Below are 18,173 nucleotides of genomic sequence, written 5' to 3' on the forward strand. Positions count from 1 at the left end.
ATGTTGACCCTGGTGCCCTGAGAGTTTCCTTGAAGAGAAAGGCAGGTTATGCACCAGACAATTTCTTTTTCTAATACCACTTTATATAAGGAATATTGAAATGTTTGTCACTTTATTTTTCCATGGAATTGTGCCAAACCCCACCTACTCTATCCAAGTAGGGGAACTAGATTTCCTCACTTTATACTACCTCATTAACTATATATGTATGTGCACGTGTTTCCAGTCTCACAAATGTGAACTTTTCTATTTTGCTTTCTAACACAACAGAACCGTGAAGATCAATGAGTCTTGTGACAGTTCCTGGCTTTTTTGTTCTTTTAGCTCTTTGCTACTCAATGGATAGAATGGGTATCAATGTGAGTGTCCATATCTTTCTGTGGTTTCATGTTTTATAGGTTGGCATAGTTTATTAATTTTTGTTGGCTACTTTCAGAATGGTAATTTTAAGCTCCAAAGGCCCAAATGTCTAGCCCTTTATTGACACATTTTGGGGACTAGAGGTGTGCTGAGTAAGCTGACACCAATGTCCTGCTAGTGTCCTGTCCAAAAGCCACCCACTCCTGGGCTCTGGAACATTAGGCTCTTATTATTACCCTTTCCTTAGGGCAGTAGAAGACTTGGATTATAATTCCGAGCTAAAATTTTTACTTTGGGAATTTTGTGCACATTCAGGCATGCAAACTTCTATTCACATAGTACCTGTCTACCACGTGGCAGCTTCAAAACTTTTGCTTTGCATAAATCCCTGTTTGGAGCATTTAAGGTGTACCTCACCTATGTAGCAATACATCCTCTTCTCCCAACATGTTTCCTCCTTTGCCTACAAAATTCCCAGCTTCCATGTGGCAGTTCATGCCTGTCTTAGTCTGGTAGAGCTGTAAATGTTGCTTACCTTTAAATACCTGATGGTCAAAACAAACAAACAAACAACTCTCTTTTGTTCAGCTAAAGCTTCTCCTTTTTTTACATTTTGCCCCCTGAAGTCCTATCTTAACCCTTTTTTCACCTTAGAGATCCCCACATATACCTTAAAGGAGAAATTTGGGCAGAATATCACTCCTAAAACCTTGCTAAAGGCATGGCAAGATAAAAAACATGAGTTGCATTTCTCTGGCCCTGTTGTCCATTGACCCATAGAAGTGTTGCTCTGTGCCTCATAATCCTTTGGCCCTGGAACTCTACAACAAACATTGCCTTTACGTTTTATCGGTTTTCCAAATGTTGCAGAATTTGACCTCAGCTTTGCCATCACTGGGGAAGTAAATTGAATAAAAACATTTCACATCAGGAGTCTACTAAAAATTGTTAGCTCTCTAAATGCAGGTTCATCTCTTTGGTTCCATACTGTGATTGCTCTAACAAACACAAAAATCACAACAAAATACAAGAAATAACTTCCCTGCTTTATTTCACGTAGACACACTTATTGAAATCTGCTCAGGTCTCTGTACAGGCAGCACTGTATTTGGGAGCCAGTATCGCTTACTATTTTTTCAGTACTAAATGTAATTTTATTCTCAAGAATAAACAATTAAAATTATTTGTGTATATGTACGTATATATCACATATTATATATAACATATACATGTAAGTTATGCACATAATTACATATGGAATTGTCATGAGCATCCGCTTTAATATTTGTGAAACATCTATCATATGCATAGTGATAGGCATTTAGGCATGGTGGGGAATGCAACAAATTATATAAATCTGTAGTGTGTCCTCAAGGGCCTTGACTTTGCAGTTAGGCAGACAGATACATTATTTATGAAGATGTAAATAACTATCCAGATAGGATACTGAGAGTACCAAATGTCTGGAAAAGGCTGCAAGTGCTCCTGGAATTCATGCCATGCCTGTGGAGGTCAGTGCTGTCAAGGTCCTGCAAAGAAGCCAGTCTGATTGTCTCTGAAATGGAATGATTGAAGGGTGGGGCATGGTGGTGGCAGAGGAAAATCCTGAAGCACAGAGGTCTGAGTCAGGTGGATGAATGGGAAGATGACTGTCTGTGATGTTCTTTTCTTTCCAGAGAAGCAAGAAGAAGATGGATGACATAGATGAAAGAGAAGCAGCATAAGAAGAGAACTTCTAGCCTTGACCACGAGTTGTGTGACCTCAGGTAGGTCCCTTACAGTCTTGTTATTCAGTTGCTGTATTTTTAAATGAAGGCTGGTCCACTCTGAAATAAGGACACATTTTTGAGACAAAAGGTTAGCTGAAAAAGTCTAAGCAATTTGTTTATGAGACAGGAACTATATAGATTACTTGCTGCTCAGTAAAATCATCAAACATCATCATTCTAAGGTACTGTCAGTTTATAATCATGATTGGAGGATAGCTTTGGTAAAGGGCTGAGAAATGTGCTGAGAAACACGGTGAAATGGAATGCATAAAACTAGGTAAAATTAATGACAACAGGTCTTAGGTAGTCGCAGAAATATTTGAGGGTTTAATCAATGAAGTGACAGGATCTAAAGTTTAAATTTATAATTTAGTTATCTTCTGAAGGTACAAAGCTCATGTTCTTATTATGATACAGTGAGTTCCCTAGCCTGTAGCTTGTAAGCTAAGCAACATCCTGGGTTTTCAGTTACACAAGAGATTTGAGTGTGTTAGATTTCAGTAATGACAGCTCATTAAACATCCCTGATTCCCCCCTGAGTGAGCTAGAGTCCCATTCAAAATAGGCTGCAGTGAGTGAGGCTTGAAGAAAACAGAAGTATACAGCAGTGGTCCCAGCAGAAGTGAAAGCAGGCAGTGCACACCCACAGCAGTTTATAGCTTATGGAGAATGAGGAGTGATCTGAAAATACACGAGAGAGGAAATGGGTATGTGAGAAGAGCCTTGGAGGAGAGACAGATATGAATCATGCCCATAATTCAGCTCAGTGGGAACTTGAAAAATATGACAGACAAAACTCAAGGATCTCAATTCTGCTTTAAAGGTAAAGGGAAGTAGAACAAGGATTATGGCACTGGGAACAGTATGACTAAATGATCAATTCTCACCTTCAGTTCACACGAAAGAGTTTACCTTGCTTCCCACCACTACCACCACCCCCACATGCACATATTCTAGGTAAATTGAATGAAATTTTTTTTGCTTTTTATTATGGAGCTCAGTTGTCCCAGGCCAAGAAAATAACCTACCCTAAAGTTGTTGTTAAATGCACAAGAAGGGATGTAAATATGAAGTTAGGTCTAAACTCTCCACTAGTTAGAGAATCCAAATGAAAATAACATTGAAATCATCCTTTTGCCTATGAGATGGGGGAAAATAATCATGTGTCAGATGGTGTTGGTGCCCTGCTGATATCCTGTGGGTGACCCCAGAGTTTGCCTGCAAACACTTCTTAGACATGCCAACATTTTCCTCTGTCTTTCTTGGAGGGCATTCCCTGGATACAGGAGCACGCACAGGTCAGATGGAGAGTAAATGAAAGATAGTGCCTTGGAGTGACCCTCCCTCAACCACTGAGGGTTAAGCCATTGAGGGATAAATACTCCCTTGCCTTTTTTTGAGATAATTCTAAGTTGTGTTCTATGCATCCTCTGTGAAGGTCTCCTGAATGATTGAGACCCAGTTGCTCATACAATAAGGTGATCAACTCATTCCAGATTTTTTGGGGACTGTCCCAATTTTAGCATGGAAAAGTCCTGTGTCATGGGAACCTTCTTAATTCCACATAAACTCAGACAGTTCACCACTCTACCATACAGGTAGCTGGCTAGTCTGTGTATTCTTTATTGGTCTCTTCCCTTCCTTATCTCACTTCGCCACTCTCTCACAGTGATTCCTGGCATTGTCTTCTAACTACTGCATACTTAGAATTATGAATTTTTTTCCTAATGCCTTTTATCTGCACTAGTTTCTAAGCTGTTAGGGTAGGAACCCTGTTTTGCTCAGCACAGTCTGTCCACAGACTCTAACACAGTGCATGAAGCACAGTTCATACTCAATAAGTATTGGCTGAATGAATGGACCCTGTATCATTAACCAAGTGATTTAATAGACATTATTTGCTGCTGCATGTCAGTGCCAGCTTATTTGTTCCTCCTGAGTTTCCATAGATACCTGCCAGTCACATTGATCAGGCTGTCGGTGATTAGGAATAATTTTACGGAAGTGATGTATTATTCAAGTCTTCTACATCTTTTAGTCATCATGCTATTATTTTTTTAAGATTTACTTAAGAGAGAAAGAGAGCATGTGTGAGCTGAGGGAGGAGCGGGGCGGGGAGGGAGGGAGTGGGGGAGATAATCTCAAGCAGACTCGACACTGAAAGTGGAGCCCAATGCAGGGCTCACTCAGTCACCATGACTCCGATCATGCATGACCTGAGCCAAAACCAAGAATCGGACAGATGCTTAACCAACTGAGCCACCCGCTGCCCCAGTCATCATGCTATTATGCATCCCAATACAAAAGTTTAAGAAAATACAGATGGAATAATGACAAAAATCAACATGTAAGTAGTCGTTATCTATCTAACACATCTATCTATGTGTTCTCATTTAATCCTTGGAGTAACCTTGCCATTTAATATAAGTATTCCCAGTTTACAGAAAGTTAAAACTTAGGATTCTTTGCTCATAATAACACACCCAAGCAAGGGCCATGTTTTTCACCACCAACCCCCTTTCTTTCTTACTACATAATGGGATTCACTGTAACGAGCCTGCAGGGAATCTCCCAAACCCACGCACGCTCATAGAATTCTATGGAAAGCAAATTCTGCAGCCAAAAATCACAGGTCACAATGGGTTGGCTCTTCTTGGTAGTTAGTTTTTCACTGCATTAAAAAAAAATCTCTGAGTCCCACTGCCAGTAATGTCTTTTGCCATAGTTTTCCTCTCAAACACTTGAAAGAGTTCAAATGTTTGTCATTTAACATCATTTAATTTCCTGAATAAAGAAACAAAACAAAACAAAACAAAAAATTCTGGAGGCTTAGGCATATGTTTATCATTGATTTTAATTTCCTGTTTATCCTTGTAATTATGATTTTCTTTAGTTTGCTTATGAAAACCATAATGAGTATTTGAAGTATATTTTCTGTCCATGCGACATTTTTCATCTTAAAAGAGCAAGCAATCATATATAAGACAAAAGTGTCAACAGATAATTTTTCTTCTTAATTACTGTTTAGATCACTTGTGGGCTTAAATCTGGTTACAACCCATCTTTTATACTAGTATATGTCAGATAAGAGATTATGCAGCTAAAATCCTCTGAATTCTCTTGCAGCCAGTACTGATGGTGGAGTTTAAGAAAAAATGATGAAGAATGTTTCAGATGTTCATTTCCAAATGCATTGCATTTCTTTTTCAATTTTAAGGGTAATGTGCAGTCATTAGAAAAATACAGAGGCATTTCCCTTCTGTACCACCTTGACCACCACTTTTACCTCTAAGTCATCTCCCTCCCCAGTAGTAACCATGCTAATAGTCTGAGGGGTGTGTGTGTGTGTGTGTGTGTGTGTGTGTGTGTGTGTGTATTTCCAGATAGAAAGAGAAAAATAACAGATATAGAACACAATACATATGTCTTTTAAATTTGATTTTCTTTGCTTATTGGTATATCATAAACATCTTTCCTTAGCAGTAAATATAGACCAAACTCATGCTTAATAGTTTCATTGTGTTTTATAGAATGCTTACACTGTAACTTAATTATTATTCTAATGACAGATTTTTTTTTAAGATTTTATTTATTTGAGAGAGAGAATGAGAGAGAGCATAAGAGCGGGGAGGGTCAGAGGAAGAAGCAGACTCTCCACTGAGTGGGGAGCCCGATGCGGGACCCCATCCCAGGACTCCAGGATCATGACCTAAGCCGAAGGCAGTTGCTTAACCAACTGAGCCACCCAGGCACCCCTCTAATGACAGATATTTTGACTGATATATTAACAGATATCTCCAGTATTTCTCCATTATATAGTATTCCACAGACAACACCTCATATTTATCTTTGTGCTTCTGTGTGCATTACTACGGGAGAGAGTCTTAGAAGACGAATACCTGGTTCAAAGGGTATGCCCTTTTAAACTTTTGACAGCCTGTTCAATTACCTTTCAAAGTCTGTGAAAATATATGTTCCTACCACATACTGTGTGGGTCTGATTACTTCCTTACACCCTCACAGGCATAAATATTATGAACTGGATTTGCTTGGATTCCTATAAAAGCAGAACCTGAGACAAATATGTGCAGATGAACAAAACCCCAACAACTGAAACACTGAAAAAAAGTAATTCATAATTTCAAGTGGAGTGTGGATAGTTGGAATTCATTGGTTCTTTTTCTACCACAAGCCTTTTGATTGTATCTTTAAACCATGAAGTTTATTCAGACCCTAAAATTAGCAAAGCTTTCTTCTTGCTCTACAGTTCTATGAGTGATTGCCTCCAACTTTGGGCTGTCAGAGAATGTTTCATGGAGCAGTACTTTTGAATTGATCTTTGAAGCATGGTTAAGATCTCTCTTGGGAGAGAAGAGGGCCATGACTTTTGCAGGCTGTGAGAAGTATGCAGTTTCTCTGGCAAGTAGTCAGGGGTGAAGGATGAAAGGGATATTGAAACTGAAAGTTCACAGTCGCATATTGTCACTAGCCACATTTTCTGTTTCAGTGCCAGCTTTCACCCTCTCTTCCTACCACTGACTGAAGGTGGAGACACTGGAAAAGCTGATTCTGCTTATTTTTGGGTGGCTTCTTATAAGATGCTGTGAATGAAGATCAATTGATAGGTCCTTCTAACCCCCCAAATCTGGCCTCAAATTTGTTGCAATGCCCGAAATTCTCATTGTTAGGATTATGTTTTCAATTTAAGACATAGAGGGCACCCTTGTAAAGATATTCATAAAATTGGTAATGATAGTTGGGTTAGCGACAAAGACAACACCACTTTACTATGAATTCACCCAGTGGGGTTAAGTTAGAAGATTATAGATATTTCTTAGATGTCAAAGAGGAAAGGGGGAATGGGCTGAAGCAGTGGTCCTCGGCCTGGAATTCCTGAACTCATTGGAGTCTAAGAACTTTTAGGATCCATTGGTATGATGATGATGATGTCAGTGATTTCAGTAGCAGTAAAAGCAACAACGAAAGGACAACAAAAAAAGTTAGAATTCATTGAGTGCTTACATTGGTCCTTTGTTTTACATACATTAATTCATTTCATTCTCACTACACCTCATAGAGTTGATTTTATTATTCTTATTTTATAGATGAGGGAACTGAGACTTGAATAGGTAAAGTCATTTGTTGAAGAATACCAGCTCATAAGTGGCAGAACTAGGGTCTGAACTCTGTTAGCATGACTCCAAAACCCATGACTTTAAGATACCAGGTCACCAAAGTGACAACCAAAACAAACATTACTTGACATCACATCTTTATGTACATTCAAGCCTAGGTACAGAGGAGGATCAGTCCAAATAAGGAGAAGATACTGGCAGAACCATGACTCTGGTCCCCTTCTGTGGCCACTTTCAGTTGTGGGAGCTATGGGTACCTGGGAGCACTCTGGCTGTATCCCAGCTTTTTTTCCCTTGGGAGTTCCCATGGTGGGTTATGATCTGCAGTGATTTTCTCCTGGTTGTGTGTTTCCTATTCATTAGTGCTGGTGAAATCTTGCCCATCTTTCCTATGTATTGTTATGTCTAAACAACAAGACAGAGGAAAAGACTCAGAAATGATGCTAACTAAGGCAAAATTACTTTCAGCAGTTAGAAGCAGGTTGAGATCACCATGCTGGATTATTGCTCTAGTACTGTGGTTCTTCACCATGGATGATTTTATCCCCCAGGGACAGTATCTGGAGATATTTTGATAGTCCCAAATGGGGATGGGGAGTGCTTCTGGCATCAAGTGGGTGGAACCAGGGATGCTACAAAATATCCTACAATGCACAGAGCAGCCTCCACAACAAAAAATTGTCTGACCCAAAAGGTCAATAGTGCCAAGGTTGAGAAACCCTGTACTAATAAAACACATGGGGAACTAATGTAATTTTTACAACATTTTCTATATGGCAATCAGAGGAACATGAATATATTTTCATGTCCCCCTCTCAAAGTTATTATTCATTCTTGCACAACAGGTCATGCCAATTATATGTGAAAATGTGGTTCACTCACACTGAAGGACCTTCTCCTCTTCCCCCTCCTCTTCTTCATTTCATCTTCCCCTTCTTGTCCTCCTCCTCCTTCTGCTAGTCCTCCTTATTTTTCCTTCTCCTCCTCCTCCTCCTCTTACCTGCACGGGCTGCATATGTTTCCTGGGAAAAGAGATAGGGGATTCAGGGTTTCTCTTATGCTGAGTTTAAGAATAGCAGGAGTGTATTTAAGAGCCAGTCCCCCCTGCCCCTCCAGGTAGCATCTAGTTAAACGGAATCCAGTTACTTCCAAATTAATTTGGCACTGACTTTCTCGTAGCTTGTTTACCTGTGTGAGGGCATAAACAATGATTGGCAAGAACAGGATAAACAGATGGAAGCAGTGTTGGGGTCATGTGGCCAACATGTGACAGCAGTTCTCCAGTGACATCAAGAGTTCTTGGAAAAGATGCTCTTTCCTCTCATAAGATCACAATGGGATCAGATGATAAATCTTTCCGGGCAGTCTCCATGTGTTCCCTGTTTTTAGAAAGTCCAGCTCTTTAAAAAAACCCTGAAAGAAATCCTGATACTTTATTCTTGTAATCCTTCCAGAGGAAATATCTATAATTTCCGTTCTTTACTATAATTAGCCAAGTAACATAATGTTCAGTTAGCCTGTCTTATCTATATGTCTTTGTTGGAATTTGAAGTGGTCCAGTCTAGTAAAAATAGAAAATTGTTCCTTTATTATCTCTATCTATAATCTATATATACAGTACTTGGAAAAAAAATGAAATCCTATCTCTGTTTTTCTAAGTAACTCACATTCTTTAGCCCTTGCCTGTGGGCCCTATTTCCAACCCTTTAATCATACATCTATGATATTCCTGGAATATTTGTTATAAATACAAATTCTTGGGCCTTACTCCTCAAGCATCCTCTGAGATGCTTGAGGGATAGAGTTCTGGGAATATGTAGTTTTCACAGTATTCCAGGTGATTTTTATGCCCTGAAAATTTTGAGGACCACCAGAATAACGAGATTGGCCTTCTTTCAACGTGAGTGTTTCTAGCTGCTTCGGGGAGTAGCTTCACTTTTCACGTTAGCTGGTTGTCTTACCCAAGCAGGCATATGTTCTCCTTGGTCTTTGGTTATCCACAGAAAACATGCAGAGAGTAGTAATCTTATCAGCATGTGACAAGAGCCTTCAGAGAATTTGGATGCATAGTGTTGTTACTGAAAGAGCACCTACCTCTTTGGAATATGTATTTTTTCTTCACGGAAAAAAATAGCTGAAGGTAAACACCTCTATCTCCATTTGGAACCGGATCAGTTCAGTTAGTCTTTGCGTCATAACTGGGCATTTGTCTTATTATAATAGCAAACACACTCCTAATATTGGAGTGTATTTTATGGTATTTAGGTAGCCACAATCTGTGCCTTATTTTATTTCTTAACTGTGACAATTCTTAAAAGAGAGCCAGATTTTTAAAAGGTGCCCATTTGTAAAGTGTTTGCTTCAAGTCAGTTCTCTTTTGGGCATGATATTCTGTATATTTTCTAGCATTGCTGGAGCTAAAAATGGAAAGGTTGAGGTGTGGAAGAAACAGGGTAGCTTCATAGGCCATCAAATGATCCTTCAGCTTTCTGCATAGGAGGGCCCAAAAAGAATGCCTCAGAGTGGAGGTCAGTTGGACCATTTCCACCAACACTGTATATTTTCTTGATGCTACAGTCTTGGTTTAGAGAAACCTGAGATTTGATGGCTTTAATTTCTATATTCTAAGTACCAATAATTCAAGCTACAATATTCTGGGGATCTTTATCCAACCTGGTATGAAGTTTCAAGATCATGGTGTATTGGGGCTCTAAGCTGTATTGATTAAAGATCCTGATAAAAGGTACCCAAGAAGTCAGGAAAGATGACTCTACTTCCTGTTATGTTTTTTCTCACTTAAAATGACTTTTTTTTTAGGTTTGTTTTTACTTGGAGCATTATCTTTGGCTTGATAGTTTGAAGATCTAAATAATTCTTTTTTTTTTTTAATATTTTATTTATTTGACAGAAACAGACACAGCAAGAGAGGGAACACAAGCAGGGGGAGTGGGAGAGGGAGAAGCAGGCTTCCTGCGGAGCAGGGAGACCGATGCGGGGCTTGATCCCAGGACCCTGGGATCATGACCTGAGCTGAAGGCAGATGCTTAACGACTGAGCCACCCAGGTGCCCCAAGATCTAAATAATTCTTGTATATTGAACATAATATGTGCATTCTGAACATACAGCAAGGAACCATTAAAGCACCTTGTAGGGATTCTGCCCTATAGATTCAGGCAGGGCTAGTTTATTGTCCAGGCACTAGTGAGTACAGAAGAAAATCAAGTCTACATCGCCAGCAAGGACTCAGGGGCCCATTCTCAGAGTGGAATGGTTTCAAGTGATCTTTAAGTAAGTGATCACTTAAGTGATCTTCCCCACTTACTGGGGAACCTTGCTCCCTCAGCCAGGCTGCATGGGGCAGGGCCCTGAAGACACACTGTCCATGTTCCTGCTAGATGATGTTGGAAGTCAGGGCTCAGTGTGGAATCTGCTTTTCAGAAGAAGTGCTAGAATGGGAACTAACTTATTTAGAGCCTAACTTATGAGGGAAACAGAGGCATAATCCTTCCAGACGTTTCACCACAGGTGAGAGGGGATGTTCAGAGAGACCCCATAGGACCACTGTGGGGCATTCTGGAATAGATGAGCTAAATATACATATATGTCAATACTTGAATTCATTTAAGCAGGAGCCTAGTAAGAAGGACAATAAAATATTAAAAACACTGTACTATGCTGACCACACTCTCTCTTCAAGCCCGTGATGGCCACTCGCACTACATTTCCCTCTGCTGTGAACACCCTATGCTCATCATGGCCAAAGTTATTGAAATCTTACCATATGGTAGCCTTTGTTAAGCCTCACAACAATCCCTAGCCGTAGGTTTCTGCTATCTTTCCTCTTTTACAGATAGGAAATTGAAGATAAGCAATATTAACTCTTCTAAGATCACACAGCCCACAGTGGTGGGCCTGATTCTGACCCAGGCTGTCCAGTGTTAGAGGTTATACTCCTAACTGCAATATATGCAGTCTCCTTAGGGAGAAGAACTGGGGAAACATGCAAGCAAATAAATGTGAGTAGATCTAAATTGTTTTTGTAGGGGATTAGTTAAGAAATGTTAATTACTTAAGATGCTCAGGGCTCTAAAAGCTGAGGAACCCTTCCAGAAGCTTTTATTTGCAGCTAGGGATAGTAATTGCCGAATGCTCCCCATTCCTTCAGTTTTCCAGAGCTAAACAGGCAACATTTATTTATTTGATTCTCAGAAGGTTAGAATGACCCAAGACATTTTGTTATTCCATATTACTTGGCATTTTGCCAAGTCCCACCTAATCTTTGTGTATACTGTGTTGGCTCTGGCTGGGTATTGTCTGTTGAGGTAAGAAATGGGGTGGGGACAAATATACTTTATTACTGAGATGTCCTAATGCCTATGCAGGGGAGCGTCATCTCTGATGATACCATGCCTAGTTTCCTCAGTGGATGCCCCAGTATTCTTCAGAATCAGGACTCCATGTATTCTTTCCCTCGTATTTTGCATACTTGTCATTGGTTCTGGACAGGTGTTTGCCTTTCCTTGATCATATATTTCCTGTTTAGCTATGATAAAATTACTGCTTGCATTTCCTCTTCAGACCCTGAAGCTTAAAATTAGTCTGTTAGAACAGTGTCTACATTTCCTGTTTGTTTTTCTCCTTAAATCAACTCTGTATAATTATACATTTAGCCTTTGCCCAGTAGTTAGGGCTGTGTGACATCTACCCCAGCTAAACAGGGATGTTTTTATTCTCCTTTCCTTATCTACCACTTGTTTTCAAAACAGACTTGGTCTGGACTTTCTGAAATTCTAAGCTTGGTAATATATTAAGATTTCATTCATCTTTGAATTCCAGATGCTTCAAACCCTACTGGGCAGGTGCTTAATAAATATTTGTTAAATAAGTGAATGAATTTAAGATGGATTAAAGATTAAATTCTTTAGGTAAAGAACTTCATAATTACCTACCAGTGGGGGATTTCCTATTATTCAGTGTTTTGCACTGTCTTGGAGGTCTAGCATAGTGCTACATTCCCTGTACTGTTTTATGATGTTGATTTGCACAGGCCTGTATCGTGCAGTAGTGTCTGAGTGGTAATGTTTGGCAAATAGGAGGAATCTTTAATTTGCTTTCAGTGATTCAAATATGTTTCCATAACAACTCTTTTGTTTGCTTCCTTGGTCTATTTTTAGTAATTTTTTTTTTTTTGAGGCTTAATCAGGGACCAGACTGTCACATCTTGCATGTTTAAATTTTTACACAATTTCTCTTTTAGTGCATATCATTTGATCATTTGTCTGTACAAGTGGAAGAGCCAGCTTTATAACTATCTACCTGTAAGCATGTGGACCAATTTTGAATATGTATTTAGGAGGTGCTACTAACAATAGTAGAATAAATCCCATGTATTTTACTATTTTTGACACTTTTGAGCAGTATTCAGGGAAAAAGTCACAATAGTTTACTAAATTGGTTAATGAATAGTTGACTAAATGTGCAATTTCTAGATACAGTCTAGGAGATCTAAAGTTGAAAAAACAGCAGCAATTCCTTGACTGAATTATCTTTCCTTTCCTTTTCCTTGATTAGAATCTTCTAGACGGCTGTATGTAGGAACTTAGTGTTCTTTCAGTATATATGTAGGATTTATTTGTCCACCGTTCTGCAAACCATTAATTATGAGTTATAAAGATGACAGGCTTGGGTGACAGAAAGGCATTTTGTATCCACTCCAGACATGATCTCAATTATCTTCTACTTCTTTATGCTAACCTTGTATGAGATGAAAAGTTTGGGACTTTTTTTTTTTTTTTTAAGATTTTTATTTATTTCTTTGACAGAGAGAGACACAGCGAGAGAGGGAACACAAACAGGGGGAGTGGGAGAGGGAGAAGCCGGCTTCCCGCCGAGCAAGGAGCCTGATGCGGGGCTCGATCCCAAGACCCTGGGATCATGACCTGAGCCGAAGGCAGACGCTTAACGACTGAGCCACCCAGGCGCCCCAAGTTTGGGACTTTTTAAGGGTTCCAATAAACAGTTTCCATGCTGATTAGAGTGGAAAGAATATTGTCCTGGGACTCCAGAAACTGGGATTTTAGGTTCTCCTGTCTATGCGAACTATCTATGTGATTTTTAGAAAACCTTTTCACCTCAGACTTCCATTTACTTACCTGTTAAGAAAACATAAAAGTTTAATTAAATGACCTTTCATAATACTTCTAGCATAGACATGCTATGAGTTAAAGCTATTTTATTTATGTCCCTGAGTCTGGAAAGGTATTATCTTCTTGAGCAATGGAAAATGGAGCTACTCTTTAAGTAGCAGAGGTGAACCTGGGGCTGTCCATTGCCTTTAATCCAATCGGGAAACTGTAGACACTGCCTCCTGGGAGCGTAAAAGATGAAGTAGCTAATAACGATGTGAAGTCTATGGTGGTGTGCTTAATGATCACTTACTGAGTTCTAGGTGATACGCAGTTTTCAGATATTATCTTATTATTCTCACCACACTCCTGTGAGGTCTATTTTACATGAGAGAAAATTGAGGGCTAGAGAGTTCAGTAACTTGCCCAAGAGCACGAGCCTGCTAATTGTCCGAATAAGGTTCAAATTGAGGTTCTGCTTAAGTCTAACAGCCAATCTTGATCTGCTAGGCTCCACAGCCTCTATCTGCAAAACTCACTCTCCTTCATTTGACCAGTATTCACTGTAAGGCATCATGTACTGGGGACTGCTCTAGAAGAGATGATTGGGATAAGATTACAAAACAGGCAAAAAGCCTTCCTTCAATGCACCTTACATTCTAGCAAGGGCAAATAGTGTCAACAGATATAATAAACATATGAGTTATATGGTATTTTAGCAGGTTCTAAGTGCTATGGAAAAAGAAAAGGCAAAGGGGGTGAAGAGAGTTGGAAATGTGTGTGAATAATGGGGTGGGTTGCGATTTTGAATTGGGTGGTCAGGGTGGGCATCATTGGGATGGTGATTTTTGATGGACTTGAGGGAGGTGAGAAAATGAGTCAAATGGACAGCTGGTACAAGAGCCTTCTGGGGCAGAGAGAACAGCAGGGTTCTAAGTGGGATGTGTGCCTGATTTTAGCAATTCAGTTATTTATGACAGAGTAAATAACCATAATAAAGAGAACACTGAGAACCTAATATAGACACTTCCATTCCTGCTCATGGTTCTGTTTATTTTAAAGGCAGGATGACTTCTTTCTTTTGAGTATGCTCCATCCTGTTTACCCAACATTCTACCTGAAGAGTTTGTTTCTCATAAGAGGGTTTTCAGTCTTCATTTTACTTTGCTCAAATGAAGCAGTTATCAAACCTCCTGATCTCCAGACACTTTTATACTCTTAAAAATTGTGGAGGACTCAAAGAGCTGTTGTTTATATGAGCTATATTTATTAATATAATACTGTATTAGGAATTAAACAAAAATTTGGAAACTATTTAATTTGTTTAAAATAATAACTCTTTTGCATGTTAACACAACATATTTTCATGAAAAATTACTGTTTCCAAAATGAAAAACATAGAATACTGGCAATATTTTACATTTTTGTAGATCTCTTTGATGGTTGGCTTAATGAAAGACAGCTGGGTTCTCATACCTGCATCTGCATTTCATCTGTTGTAATATGTTATTTGAGTTGAAATATTCGAAGAAAATCAGCCTCCCACAGATGCGTAGTTGGAAGAGTGAGAAGCATTTTATTAGCCTTTTCAAGTAACCAGATATTCTTCCTTGACACTACACTCAAAGTGGTAGTGTCTGAAGAGTTAGTTGCAGTGTGGCTTTTTGTATTTTGTACCCTCCTGAGTGAATGAGCACAAAGAAAGCACATAATGTCATAGTGTTAGTGTGAAAATAGTTTTGACTTTGCAACCCCCTGAAGGGATCTTGGAAATCACCAGGAGTCCCCTGACAACCCTTTAAAGCTTTGATGAGGTGAAGAGAAAAGTTGCATGAAAACAGTTTGAAAAAAACCATGTACCATGAAAAAACCACGAACACGGAGAACTTCCTAACGCTTCTGCTTCAGTGTGAGGCAGGGAGGTTTTGTTGTCTCTTTGGGTTCTTTAGTCAAGGATATAAGTCACTGCCACAGAAAGCCAGTGAACACATAATCTAGAGAATGGGGAGAAAGGCTCTCTCAGCCATCCTTCCCAACTGTGGTCCCCACGGAGCTAGAAGTAAAGAGGTCCACCAGTATTCTGTACCGTGGGGCAGTGCTGCTTCAGCTGTAATGTGCAGCCCAGTCACCTGGGCATCTTGCTGAAAGGCAGATTGCGGTTTTGTAGGTTGGGGCCTAGGATTCTGTATTTCTTACCAGCTCTCAGGTGATGCTGTTGGTGTTGGTCCACAGACCACCCTTTGAGTAGCAAGGGTCTAAATGTTAAATTGAGTACTCTGAGGGTAGACTGACTCTGCACTTCTGGTAAATACAGTGCTACTCAGCACGGCCACGCCTGCTAAGCTCTGCATCATCAGATGATCGGGGAGATAGATTATTGAGTAAAGATACGGACAGTGCCACCCTCACAGCAGTCTAGTGGGCCTTATCAGCACATGTTACCATGCTCAGTATCTTTATACTGCCTAAAACCTCTGATGGCTCCTGCTTTCTTAAGAATTAATTTTAGGGAGAAGTTATTTTAATTTGCACAATTTTATAATCTATAAAAGCTTATTTTTTAAAAGATTTTATTTTTTATTTATTTGAGAGAGAGTGAGTGAGAGAGAGAGAGACAGAGAGAGCACAAACAGGGAGAGCAGCAGAAGGAGAAGCAGACTCCCTGCTGAGCAGGGAGCCTGACGCGGGACTCGATCCCGGGACCCTGAGATCACAACCTGAGCTGAAGGCAGACACTTAACCTACTGAGCCACCCAGGCACCCCTATAAAAACTTATTTTAAAGTGGTTTAAGCTGTGTTTTGGCAGGAATTGAATAGTCAAATGAAAGATGTTTCAGGAAGATGACCTAGCAAATGAAATTTTTGTTCCCTGCTTGCAGTATAGGCCAGCGAGGATTTAAGTGAATACTTGGCCTCTTTAACCCCCTCTCCTTCTATGAAAGAGTTGCATCTGTCTCTGCAAAATGAGGAAGTCACTGTGATAGAGCCTTAGTTTCCAGTCAGGTCCCACCACCTTTGATAGTGGGGTTGTCCTTTTCTACAGAGGAAGCTATTGCCCAATCCTGGGAATCTCTGCCTTCTCTGGGTGCTGGGCCATATGGAGAGTAGAAGTACTTAGTGCTATGTTGAACAGTATGTAAACGCTCCACAGCACACTGGACCAGCAGCTTTGTCATCACCTGGAAACTTGATAAAAATGTAAATGCTCAGGTCTAGGGCTGAGGGGTAGTAGGTACCGGCAGCGCAGAGTGTTTATAAATGAGTGACGCCTCTGGAACAGATGTTCTCAACCCTGGCTGTACATTGGACTCCCTGGGGAATTTAAAATAAGAAAACAAAATGAACAACTAATACCATGACCCCTGTACCAGAGATTCCAATTTAATTAGTCTAGGGATAGGCCAGGGGCAAAGGCATCAGAATCTTGTAACTCTCACTGAGTGATTCTAATGTGGCAGAATCACTGTGGTAGAACAGATTTCTCAAACCTTAGCACTATTGACATTTTGAACTGGATAATTCTTTGTTATGGGGCTGTCCTGTTCATTGTAGGATGTTTATCAGCATCCCTGTTCTTTATCTACTAGATTTCCGTAGAACCTCTGCTCCCATTTATGACAACCAAAAATATCCCCAGATATTGCCAAATGTTCCCTGGGAGGCAAAACTGTCCCAGTTGAGAACAATTGCTTTACAGAACAATTCTCAAAGTTTACTGCAGCACTGCCCAGTATAATTATCATGCTATCCCCATGTGTAATTTTAAACTTTTTAGTAGCTACATTAAAATAAGCAAAATAAAACAGGTGAAACTAATGTTAACAGTAGAGTTAATCTAGCCCAATATATCCAAAATAGTATTTTAACATACATTCAATATAAAAAATATTAATAAGGCATTTTACACTCTTTGTCCAAGTCTTTGAAATCTGGTGTGTGATTCACCAGATTACAGTGTATTTCAATTCAGATAAGCTACATTTTGAGTCCTCAGCAGCCACATGTGACCAGGGGCTATTGAATTGGGGTTGAGTAGGCATCAGAATCACTTTGAAAGTTGGTTAAAACATAGATTGCTGGGCCACACTCCCAGAGCTTCTGATTCAGCAGGTCTGGGGTGGAGCCTGAGAATTTGCATTTCCCAACAAGCTTGCAGGTAATTCTGAAGCTGCTGGTCTGGTGACCACACTTTGAAAACCAGTGCCTAGAGAAACTCTAGTGCCTTTGTTACTAAAAAATATGGTTTGTGAACCAGCAGCAGACCTTGGGGTCTGTAAGAAATGCATAAATCCAGGTCCCACCCCTGACCCATTAAACTGGAACCTGAATTTTAACCATAATGCACGTGAAAGTTAGAAGGTGAGACTTCCTTGAGCAAGACCCCGCTGTGTGTGGGTCTCTGTTATAGCCGCCTGTTTGCTTCCTTCTTAGAGCTTTCTCAGTTCTTTTTCTCTGTTTTTCCCACTTGACTAAAAAATGTAGGCTTTTATTATTATTATTTTCCTGTTAACCATTCTCTGTCCAGGGCCTAATATATCTTGCACATAATAGGCACCTAAATATCTATGAAATTAATGATCCTATAAAAGAAGAGAAGGCTGGGGCAATGATTAGGTATATTCTTTGGCTTTAGAAATTTAAATAAAAATGTGTTTGGAGATGAGTTGAACACTGGGATTCAGAAGCTGATTGTGTGGCTCTTGCTGGCCTGGAGGGCGAAATGGTCCTTCCTGTAAACTTTACCTGTACTGAGGGAGTATGGGTGACTCACCTTGAAAGAAT

The 18,173-nt window shown here is 39.8% G+C and overlaps 1 long non-coding RNA gene across 1 annotated transcript in view; it reads left to right on the forward strand.

Annotated features, from left to right (window-relative positions):
- The first annotated feature begins 2,075 nt into the window (after nt 1–2,075).
- LOC110586225 overlaps nt 2,076–18,173 on the forward strand; it is a 122,945-nt gene continuing 106,847 nt past the window's right edge. Inside the window, exon 1 of the long non-coding RNA XR_002480682.1 lies at nt 2,076–2,126. This is a non-coding gene — a long non-coding RNA (uncharacterized LOC110586225). The remainder of the gene's footprint in view (nt 2,127–18,173) is intronic.

This window comes from Neomonachus schauinslandi, chromosome 7 (genome assembly GCF_002201575.2).
Source record: "Neomonachus schauinslandi chromosome 7, ASM220157v2, whole genome shotgun sequence".
NCBI lineage: Eukaryota > Metazoa > Chordata > Mammalia > Carnivora > Phocidae > Neomonachus > Neomonachus schauinslandi.